At 36.4% G+C, this 11,059-nt stretch overlaps 1 long non-coding RNA gene across 1 annotated transcript in view; it reads left to right on the top strand.

Moving 5' to 3' along the window:
* The window catches only part of LOC111609924, a 33,525-nt gene extending 29,857 nt beyond the window's left edge, over window positions 1–3,668 (top strand). Inside the window, exon 3 of the long non-coding RNA XR_002753404.1 lies at window positions 3,362–3,668. This is a non-coding gene — a long non-coding RNA (uncharacterized LOC111609924). The remainder of the gene's footprint in view (window positions 1–3,361) is intronic.
* Window positions 3,669–11,059: the final 7,391 nt, after the last annotated feature.

Consider the following 11,059-nt stretch of genomic DNA (forward strand, 5'->3'; position numbering starts at 1 on the left):
AAAAAAGTCAATGTGGAGTTAGTCAGAGGATTTATCATTCTTGTCATATGTAACAATACAAAAATGCACCTGTAGGTAAATTGTCAGAATTGCATAGTGAATTACAGTATTTTACTCTTTTTAAAACAACATTTCATGTAAATTCTGGTCAAGATACAGATTTCAGAATGTAACTTACAATTTCATAGCGTTTGTTTGGTAACTCCATACAAATGCATCTATTTCATCAAGTTTTATTTGGTTTTAATTAGCATCAAATACTACAACAGGACAAACATGTTATTTTTGGAGACATTAGTAAGTAAAAATAATTATGCCACACGTTTCTGAAGAGCAAAAATCAGTTAATTAATTAGGCATATTTGCAAACAGGTCCAAATCTGATTTAATCAGTCCAATTCATTCTGATGCAATGGCTCATATAATGAGAATCATCCAGTTAGACACGGATCACTGAGTCTAGACGCTGTGAAACACAGTGACAAGAATACAAACCTTACAGGTTTCTTCTGTTTTTGGTTTTTAGTCCCCCTGAAATGTTAAACGAAAGTAAATCCAAAATTATTTTTCAATTATCATTTTGCTTCAATTCAATTCAGTTTAGTTTATTTACATAGTGCTAATTCACAACTAATTTCATATTAAAGCACTTTACAAAAGGTTATTTCAGTTCAGTCACATACTACATCCCAGTTGATCCCAGAAATCAAACAGTGCATAAAATTTAGTTTATTATTCAAATGAGCTTAAAAAGTTTCCTTTCTAAGGAAACCCAGCAAATTGCATCACGTCATTGACTTGGAGCATTCTCTTCTCCTGAAGTGTATCCCCCAGCCCGATCAAGCTCACTTTCTAATTTTTACCTCCTCCTACTCCCCTACCCGACTGGAAAAACACTTCTGTTTTAACTATAAGCTTTGTCAAAAAAGAAAGTTTTAAGCCTTGTCTTAAAAGTAGACAGGGTGTCTGATTTACTGAAACTGGGAGCCAATGAAGGGAAGCAAGAAGAGGAGAAATATGATGCTTCTCTTTAAATTTCATCCGAGTTCTTACTGTAGTATTTTGGATCAACTGAAGACTCCCAATAGTAAAGAATTACAGTAGTCCAACCAAAATATGTCTAATTTTGCCAATATTATGGAGACATATTAAAGGCAATAGGCTAACCAAACCAACCTGGCTCAATGCAAAACGATCATCCTCACCCCTGTTCTAAAATCTGATTGTGTCTCCCTCGGTAACAACTGCCATGTAGCATTTGCATTAATTTGCAACACTTTTGGCCCAGTTATCTTTGCATAATTATGTTAATTCAGCAAGATTGTAATTCACAATTTGAGGAAGTCCTATATGTGCAACTGGACAAATTCAAGTTACTTCAACTGAACTGTTTTATAGTAAACCTTAGAGTATTTCTTCATTTCAGTTTTCCCAGACTACATATATTTTATGAAAACTACAGTGCAGCTTAAACAGGACAACTAAATTGCCATTCTGCTGCCATGCCAGCAAGAATAATACGTTTTGATATTGAAACATCGTGTATGGCTACGCTTGCACCGATTTAAATTGGAAATAATAAGCAAAGGACCTTTTCAAGGCCTCATGATGCAACACCCTTTGTGAAACAGTTACAACTCAAAGCTGTGTATACATGATTTTAACCGGGTGGAGAGGATATATTGATCTGCTGACATTCATCTGAAGGACATCCATTGTGGAATGCTTCCACATGCATGGGTTTTCTCTGCTATGAACTGTCATAAATCTCACAACTTATGAAAAGATACTAATTGCATACAGAATAAATGGGACTGCAATTATTCCCTTGTAGTTTGAAATGTTGTTTGCTTGGTCAAGTGTGAGATAAGGCTACACTCGGCCCACCATGTTTACATCTAAACATTAAAAGCATTTTCACATTTATAAGTGATTGTAATATTTATGCTACATCTGTGACAAAAAAACAATTCTAAGAAGGTAAATTTAAATTAGCCGCAGATTCAAACAATAAGCCTGCCAGAGATCACAAAGAGATTGCCGAATGTAAAAGGTCAACAGCTTCATGTTCTCACAGCTAACCCAATTGTTTATCTGATCAGATCTCAGATCAGGTCTGCTGGTCTATCACAGAAAAGTGTGATCGTCCCAGTTTTTCTAGTCGCAGACACTCTGTGGTGGTAACTGCACTGAAAAGTTTTTTGTTTTTTTTGTCTGATGTCTGTATGTGTGCGGTAAAGCACGGGTTCTTGTTGTGCTCAGGTAGAAAAAGACTCATAATGCCACATGACTCATGTGGTAAGTTAAAGTCAAACTTATTTTCATATCATAAGCACCGATTGTCATCCTGATACAGGATTACAGTCTTGAGAGAGTAGGAGCTTTTCCTCATTGCCCTACCTTTTGACTCTTTAGCGGGTTAGTGTTCTTTGAGGGACTTATTTCTGTTAAATATTCGCTTTATGTGTAATATGTGGAATACAGTCAAGAGAACTCGCGCCAAAGGACGTGGTAGCTTCGGCTGCAATAGAAAATGGATTGAGCTCGGCTCAACTGCCTGGGCCCAACATGGTGGCTAATGCATGTGGCTGTTATTAAACAAGGTAAACTGGTTAGGTTCAACAAGAAAGAAAAATAAAACATAATAATGATTATGTTAAAATGGGGTCATTTTTAGTCAGTATAGGAGACACAAGCATAAATATTATAACCTGATGTAATGAAATTGTTTCTTGTGAAAGAGTGTATTGAGCCGCATGGTTCACTGGTTCTGTGTTTAACTGTGTCTCCTTCCTGGAGGAAGACAGTAATGGAGACTATTTTTTTTTTTGCCATTTTACTACATAGATTTTTGTTTTTGCTTTTCTTTGTCACAGAAAACAGTCATAGAATAGACTAGTATTTTTCTGTTTTCTTTTTCTGTTCCTTTCTTATCCTCCTTGTTGTTGGCTTGTTATCATTAAGATTTCATTTTAATGCTATTACTCACCACAATTCAGCCTGTAGAAAGTTGGTGTCTTATGCTGTATTTACAGTACTTTATTTAGTATAATTCATATAAACACAACCTTTAGATTGTGGTACTTTATCTATTTTACCTTAGACTTAATGTTGCCTCCTAAATTAATTATCTTACTACAAGATTACGTTTTTGATCCCTTCAATAATAACCAGTGATCATATCAGAATTTCTGCATTTGAATAAGTGTTGCGGTCGTGTTCTCATCTGGATGAGTGGAAAGGACATCATATCCTCATGTTGACACTGAACTCACTTATTGATGTTGGTAATGTGCACAAGGATGAACATATACAATGTTACCTCCACGACTGAAGGAGCTCATTCCCTCCACGTTTTCAGGTCAGTGGCTTTCATCAGACGTAAAGGCGGGGGTGTCTGTAAATTATGAATGAAGTACCACTTTGTGGACGAAGGGGATGATGCAGATTATTCATCCCTACTTCCTTCAGTGCAACTTCTCTGGCGGACGGGTTCTACTCCAGAGAGACGAGGGGGGACAGCGTTACTCAATGGAGCAACACAAATAGATTAAAGGTGGCAGTAAATTACTACTATCTTTTTGTATTTTAAATCTCTTTTTTCAGTTTTGAACTGGTGAGGGTTTATACTTGCTATGTAGCTTTTGCAGCTGTCAGGTGTATAATTTACCATTACGTTTTTATGTAGCTGTATTTTATTTGTTTATGTGTTGTTCAGTATTCTTTGTTTTCAGTATGTTCAAAATCTTCTAATGTTAAACTCTTTAGTCTAATAGAAAGGATCAGAAATCAATCAGCAACAAACTAATCAGTATTCACTGTATATTTTCTTATTCACATTTTTTATTTACTTATAAAAATTAAGATTGAGTTACCACCAATCAAAATAAATACATATGATCAAAACCTATTTTGCTAACTAGTTATATTTCCTGAACTGATGTTGCACTTTTCCAGTCCTACTGATCACTGACTTCAGGCACATTCATCCAGCTGTGCTAACAAACACACACACATTCACAGATGTGTGGCCAACACGGGGTTAAGTGTCTTGCCCAGGGGAACATCGACATGTGGCGGGAAGAAAGTTGGACTTTAACCCACAGCTTTCTAATTGCAAGACCACTCAGCCACAGGTCACACCACAGCAATAAAATATGTAAAAAAAAAAAAAAATTTAAGTAGTAATTGAAAATATAACATAGAGAAAAACAAATTTCACAGATTATTGCTACAGGAAGAGAGACTAGTAGCAACATTCCTCTTTTTGCACTCTGAGATGCCACACTGTTTACATTAACTCTTGTTTATGTGACTTCAGCCTTGCTGCCTTTGTATGTCATTGTTAAAAGCAGGCTGTTTAGCTCCAGAATAAATGTTTTTAATTTATTTTTGAAGACACGCCTTTGTCTGGCAGTTCCCGCTTGGGGCGAAACATCATTGATGTGGAGAGGAAGAATGATAGCTGCTGATCATGTAGCCTGTCGGCTGCGGATGACTTGAGTGGAACAGATCAAGTTATGGATGATTCATTTCAACTCTGAAGCGATACTCGTCTGCTGACATAATCAGGACCTCACTGACTTTACAGGTCAGCAGTGGAGGGGGGAAAGAGGGCAGGCAGGAAGGTGTGGTGTATAAACAAGCTTTAGTTGGAAATATACAAAATGTCCATTAAATACACCCTCTTTCAAGTTCACCTACATGCTGAATATCTCCTAATATGGTTTGCCTTTTTTTTTCTCCCAGAAACTTTATGAAATATTCTGTCTGTGTTTCTCCCGGTTCAGAAACTTATAATTATTGAATTTATCTGTGAGCAGCACACCTGCACGGGATCACTGATGTGGTAGATGTTCAGTTCTGAAACAATCCTGAGTCGGGTCCTGTCTGATGGAGGTACAGGAGCCAGCAGGAGGAGGCTTCGGGAGGAGCCAATGGCAGGATGAAGAAACAAAAAAAGAGGGACAGAGTCAGAGGAGGGGGTGAAAAAAGGTAGGATGGGGAGGGAAGAAAAAAATAAAAAGGAGGCTCTGAGAGGGATCTAACTCTGGCATAAAAGTAAATTCAAATGCATTATTCATGGATTTCTATGTCAAAATATCATTTACGTGTGCTGTGTTGACTCATGGTTCGTAAAATGAGAAGGACATGAAAAGAAAGAAAGGATGGAAGAAAACAAACAACTCAGGAGGCTCCTGTTTATTATTCTTTATCCACCCAATAAGCAACTATCTTGTCAGAGTAACACTACCATCAAAGTTTGCATATTTAAAGAGAGACTGAGGGATTCTTGATTGTATTTTCAACAGACTTAAAGCACAAAGCTCCAGGTTTTTAAAAATGAAATCATATAAATAAATCACAATTGAATTGTCTTGATTGATTAAGTCTTCAAGCAGTCCTTAAAGCCTGGGCCAAGCAAACCAGAGTTGGTGAGACTTTGTGGGTCTGCAAATTTTTATTTTGGATTCCCTGCCCAATGAGTGAAGCCACTACTGTACTGACATGAGTCTCCTCTGTCTCTTTACAAGTACAACACCACAGCAACCCCCACAGGTGCACAGCAGTATTACTGACTCAATCAACTTTAGTCACGTTTAATTACAGTGGTTTCCATGTTGCAGGCTGATAGCTGGGTAAAACCGAAAGGTCACGAGACGATTAACTGGATTAAAAAAAACTGACTACGGTGTTCCTGTGCATGAAAATAAATTGTGCATTTAAATTTATCAAACTATAAAGGTAAATAAAGAGCAAAATAAAGGTAAACACAAATGAGGGCCTCAAAGATCATCATATCTGTGTGCGTGTGTGCAGAGGCTGCCCAGCACATGTGACCTGCTCCACTTTTATTTTGATTTATAAGCCTGCTGGAGAGCCTCATCACAGAATCGCTTCATCTTCTCTCCTTTATTACACCACATTTGTTTTCATTTTCCTCCCAAGTTGGGGCTGAATACATTACAGTTTTCCCATGGGGCTGTGGTGGGGCCAGCCTCTCCACCACCAATGGGACGCCAGGATGACAGGGAGGGATTTCTCGGCGCGTTTCATCATTAGCAGCATTAGCAGTGTTTTCACACTAAAGACGTTGTTACTGGATTGCTGCTATTTTGTGGTACCAGCACAGCGGATGCTGGTCAAGCACATTGATCGGCATGACATCAATCGGAGCCGCTCAAGTCACTGATCAAGGGGTTGGTGAGTGAGTAACTGTGGTAAAACCTAAAAACAAGCTTTAGTATGAAATCAACCACAGTTTCAATTTCTGTTTTATTTTAAATTAGGTGGTTCTGTCATTCCTGTATGCCTGGGGCTAACATTGAGAAACAAATCTCATTCAGACTTTGAAAGATACTTAAGATAAGAACATGAGTGGAGATAATCTGGCAACTGAGTTTAGCATAGAGGTCAGTGACAGGTTAATGCACACTTAAATGGAGGAGGGGAGCTGAGACATTGAGATGTCCAATCATCATGGTGCACAAGTGCATAAAAAAATGATAATATGGGTACATTATTCATACATTAATGTCCCAAGTTAATGCAAAATTAGTACATTACAACCAATTGTTTCATCTGTGCATTACTGTTATGTAGCACTAAAAGGAGAAGCTTTCAAAATGTTATTATAAATGAATTTTTTTGTCGGGTGCATATTTTCAACGCCCTTCACTTAGATAAAGCTGAATAATATCTTGTTTTATCACTTGCCTTCACATGTGATCTCAGTCAAAAGTGCTGAAGGTCTCAGAGGTTTATTGGAGAACACTAGTGAACAAGCAGCTACAGGTGAGCCTGAGGAGGATATTAAATTTTGAAATCAAAACATGATGTTTTGAACCCATGCACAGAGCACTGTTCAGTCAATCATACAGAAATGTAAAATGTCTGACAGAACTGCAGACCAAGTCATGGACATCCAGTTGGTCACAGAAACAGTCAAGAAGAGCGTGGTAACTTTGGAAGAGCTGCAGGAATCCAAACCTCAACTGGAAGATTCTGTTGAGAAAACAGCGAGTTGTTGTGCACTTTACAAACTTGTGTCTAATTGAAGGGTGGCAAGAGGGGAAATCCTGCTTTTGGTTTGCAAGAAGACGTGTGGGGAACACAGAAAACTAGTGGAAGATGGTGCTGTTGTTAAGTGAGACCAAAAGATGGATAAATACTGCAAGAAAATCTGACAGAGACTGCAGAAGACCATAGGTTGGAGGTCCAGTCAAAGTCCACATCCAAATCCCACTGAGAATCTGTGACAAGGCTGGAAAGTTAATGTTCACAGATACTTCCACCCAGTCTGACGGAGCTTGAGGTATTCTATCAAAAAAGAGGCAAAGCTAGCAAAGACTAAGCCCAGAAGACTTGCATCTACAGTTACAGCAAGAGATATTTAAAGTTTTGACTTCAGGTTGATTACACAATCGTTCAACCTGATTGGATTTTGTTGTAAAAAAAAAATATATATATATATATTGCTCAAAAAAATAAAGGGAACACTTTAAGTGTTAAACACCTGTTTAAGTGTTCCCTTTATTTTTTTGAGCAGTGTATATATATATCTTCCAACTTCCCACATCTGCACTACTTTGTGTTTGTTTATCATTCACCATCCAAATAAAACACATTGAAGGTTGCAACTATAACCTGATAAATGTAAAAATTATTCCAGGTATATGAATACTTTACTCACACAAGAGTAAGCTCTCCACACTTTGTCACATATCCACTCATCTTACTTACAACCTCTGTTATTGTTAGCCATCTTTGTCCAGACTCAAGTTGCTGATATCACCCACATCATTTCTAGGACATACAGTGACATTTACCATACAGCCGACGCTTGCCACACAAATACAAAAAAAATAAATAAATAAATAATAATAATAATAATAATAATAATAATAATAATAATAATAATAATAATAATAATAATAATAATAATAAAAACATCAAGACTATTTTCATGAATGAATTCTCAATACAACGTTTAGGGGATATACAGAGAAATAAGAAAGCACCCTACAAATCATTGAATAAACATCATGTTTCAAGGTTTGGTTTCTTGAGAGGACAACATAAAATACATGTTTTTTCATCTGTAATGGTGAGCTGTAGCCATGTGAGCACATGAAACACACATTCTTGAAAGTGTCAAATATCACGCTTTTTGAATACTGATGATAAAATCAACAAATAAGATTCCACTCACTGCTATGGTTTTGTATAAATCAGATGTATGTGTAAAGTGGATTATTTCTAAACTCCTGGGAGAAAATGTCTTCTTTTGGCTTTCGGCAGTCTCTAGAATGGCCATGTGGGTTTCTCCGGGTGAAAGATTTGTTGGAATTTAACCAAGTCAGAATATGTTTCACATACGTATCCCAGTATTTGAACGATTAGACAGTCCATATTTGAAATGTCATCTACATCAAAAAGATACATATTGTTTTGAAGTCCCAAATTCTTGGTCAGTAGAGGCATAATCCTGACTAAAATCCAAGTTTAATTTGTTTTCAAGAAAGGATTTCTCATTAGTTGTAGTTATTCAACGTGTTTGATGAATGAAAGACAACAAAAAAACTACAGTTCAGACTGTAGACAATGTTAAATAAAGAGTCCCACCTAGAGGTTTTAAACTGTATTGCACCTCAATTTATTTTATTTTTCCAAATTAAAGTATTGAGGCATTTTGTTTCTCATATTTAGGTTCTCAAACTCTTGATAATCACATAAAATGACATATTTTAGTTTAAGCATCTCTTTTTTTTCAATCAACCTAGAGGCTATGGAATTCAAGAAAATTCAAGAAAATGTTCCTAGGAAAACAGAATACAATAGTTTTAAAATCTCAGTGGTCCTTTTCCTTCACTATTTTACTTAGAAATTATGACAATAAACCAAAATAAACATTTACTAAATATGATTTTATATATATATATATATATATATATATATATATATATATATATAAATATGGGTCAAATTAAAGATAAAAACAACTAATTAAATGTAAGATAAAATTAATTTCTGAATAAATTAGCTTGATTTATAAAATTCAGTCATCTTCTTGGCAAACCAAGAAGATGAGTCTGAATGTTGGTTTTTAAGTTATTGGTCTTTCCTGGTCTCAGGTCTGCAAGAAGACTGTGTTAAGAAAATATTATCAAAAGACCTTTCTCAAAAAACCCGAGGGACTAGGGAGAGAATAAAACCATACCAAAACCAGCCAATGGTCCAGATGTTCACTGAGAGAAGTGCTGATGTTTTTAGTATCTCTCTGCTCAATATTTGCAGTTAATTGTCCTTCATGTGTTTTTTGTGCATCTCTCATGAAGTTTTTCATGCTCCACGGTTGTCTCTGAAGTCTATCAAACTCTCTTTAAAGATAAACATACTTTGGTCTGAGTTTGCTTTTACTGTTGAGGACACATTATAAATCCATGTCGATTCCTGAAGAACACAGCCGAAATAGTAACTTTTTAAAGAAATTATTATGATTACACATTTTTGGAAAAAAGAGACTACACTCATTTGTTAGAAATTAAAAGTACAACTTTTTTTTTTTATTATCCACTGATTATTGCAGCTTCTCTATGAATCCAATCCCAGTTTGTGACTAATCGATGTTTCTGCTCTGGCTGTTGTGCACACGATCCTGGAAATATGACAGTCCACAGCTGACCTGAAATTGTTGTGCGTTATCTGGAATATTTGTTATTTGTTTTGTGGCATTTTGTTTGCTCCCTTGTGTAAAGAAATGAGGACACGCTGACCAGTTAAATAGCTGGAAATGTTTATCATCAAGACTGCCTTGGGGAAACAGTATTGGCACAAGGACCCAGCATCTTCTGAGTCATCAGATTACAGCTTGTTAACTTGGACATCTGTCCAGACAGCAGCACAGGAGTGCAATCAACATGGGACTCTCTGGTTTGCAAAAGCTTTTCTGCCTTTAGTGCTTTGTTCACTTGTGGTCTCTGCATTAAAACTGAAACCTGGCAACTTTTACCATTGTTAAATTTTTGTGTTATCATAAAATGTTTTTCTTTTTTTTTATCTGTTTATTAATCCATGCCAGTCATTCAATTTTGCCAGTTTATTTGTCTAAAACCAGGTCACTGCCCAGAAATCTTCGAATCTTTTGCTCCGTGTGTGCATGATGATGACTGCAATGGAGAGAAATGCTGTGTGTAGAATGGAAAATGTGCCCCTGCCATTTTGCGTAAGTCATGATACAGTGTACAGTGAATCAGAAGTGCTGCTTCAACGGGTGTGATTACATTTGCACGCCAGGGGTTCCAGGTGAGACATGAACAAACTGCCAAAATTTCTAATTTACTCCCTACGAGCTGCAAATTATTTGAATTTTCGCTTTATGTTTCAGAGAAGCCAGGAAGTTGCCCCTAAAAATAGTTCATGCCCTGGTGTTATAACTTCTGTGATCACGACGGTGACTGCCCAGGGGCTAAGAAGTGCTGTCCGACATCATGTGGCCATGCGTGCAGACAGCCATGACACACATCGTTTTTGAGTCTCTTGCACTTCTTTAATACAATTTTCATGAACAAAAATGTCAAATTGTTCTTCTGTCTGTGTGTATTTTTTTACTTTATGATGTGTTTTAATAGACTACGCAAATGATGATCTTATGCTTAAAAACACAGTTAAAATTGGAAACCAGAGGTTTGGGTAAAAAGATATATACCTTTCGTTTTTCCTCACTGTCTGAAATTAAATCAGACTACATTTCTCTTGTTTTCAGAATTATCTAAACTATTTCTATTAAATTACCCAATAATCAAAATGCTCATGTTGCATCCATAGTTCAGGAAGTTGACCTGACTGAGCAAAACCAATGTGATTTTTGGATTCAGAACATCTACTGGCTCTGAAGATATTGATAAATTAATTTCCCACATATTCTTTCTCTAATTATTTTGGTGGTTAGCAAACAGAAACAATTTTGGTAATTCCAACAAAACTGAAACAAAATAAATCTGGTTTGATTTATCTTGAGACATATTCTTCTAATAGAGGGTCAGAAACACAGCAAAAG

The sequence above is a fragment of the Xiphophorus maculatus genome, chromosome 1 (genome assembly GCF_002775205.1).
Source record: "Xiphophorus maculatus strain JP 163 A chromosome 1, X_maculatus-5.0-male, whole genome shotgun sequence".
NCBI lineage: Eukaryota > Metazoa > Chordata > Actinopteri > Cyprinodontiformes > Poeciliidae > Xiphophorus > Xiphophorus maculatus.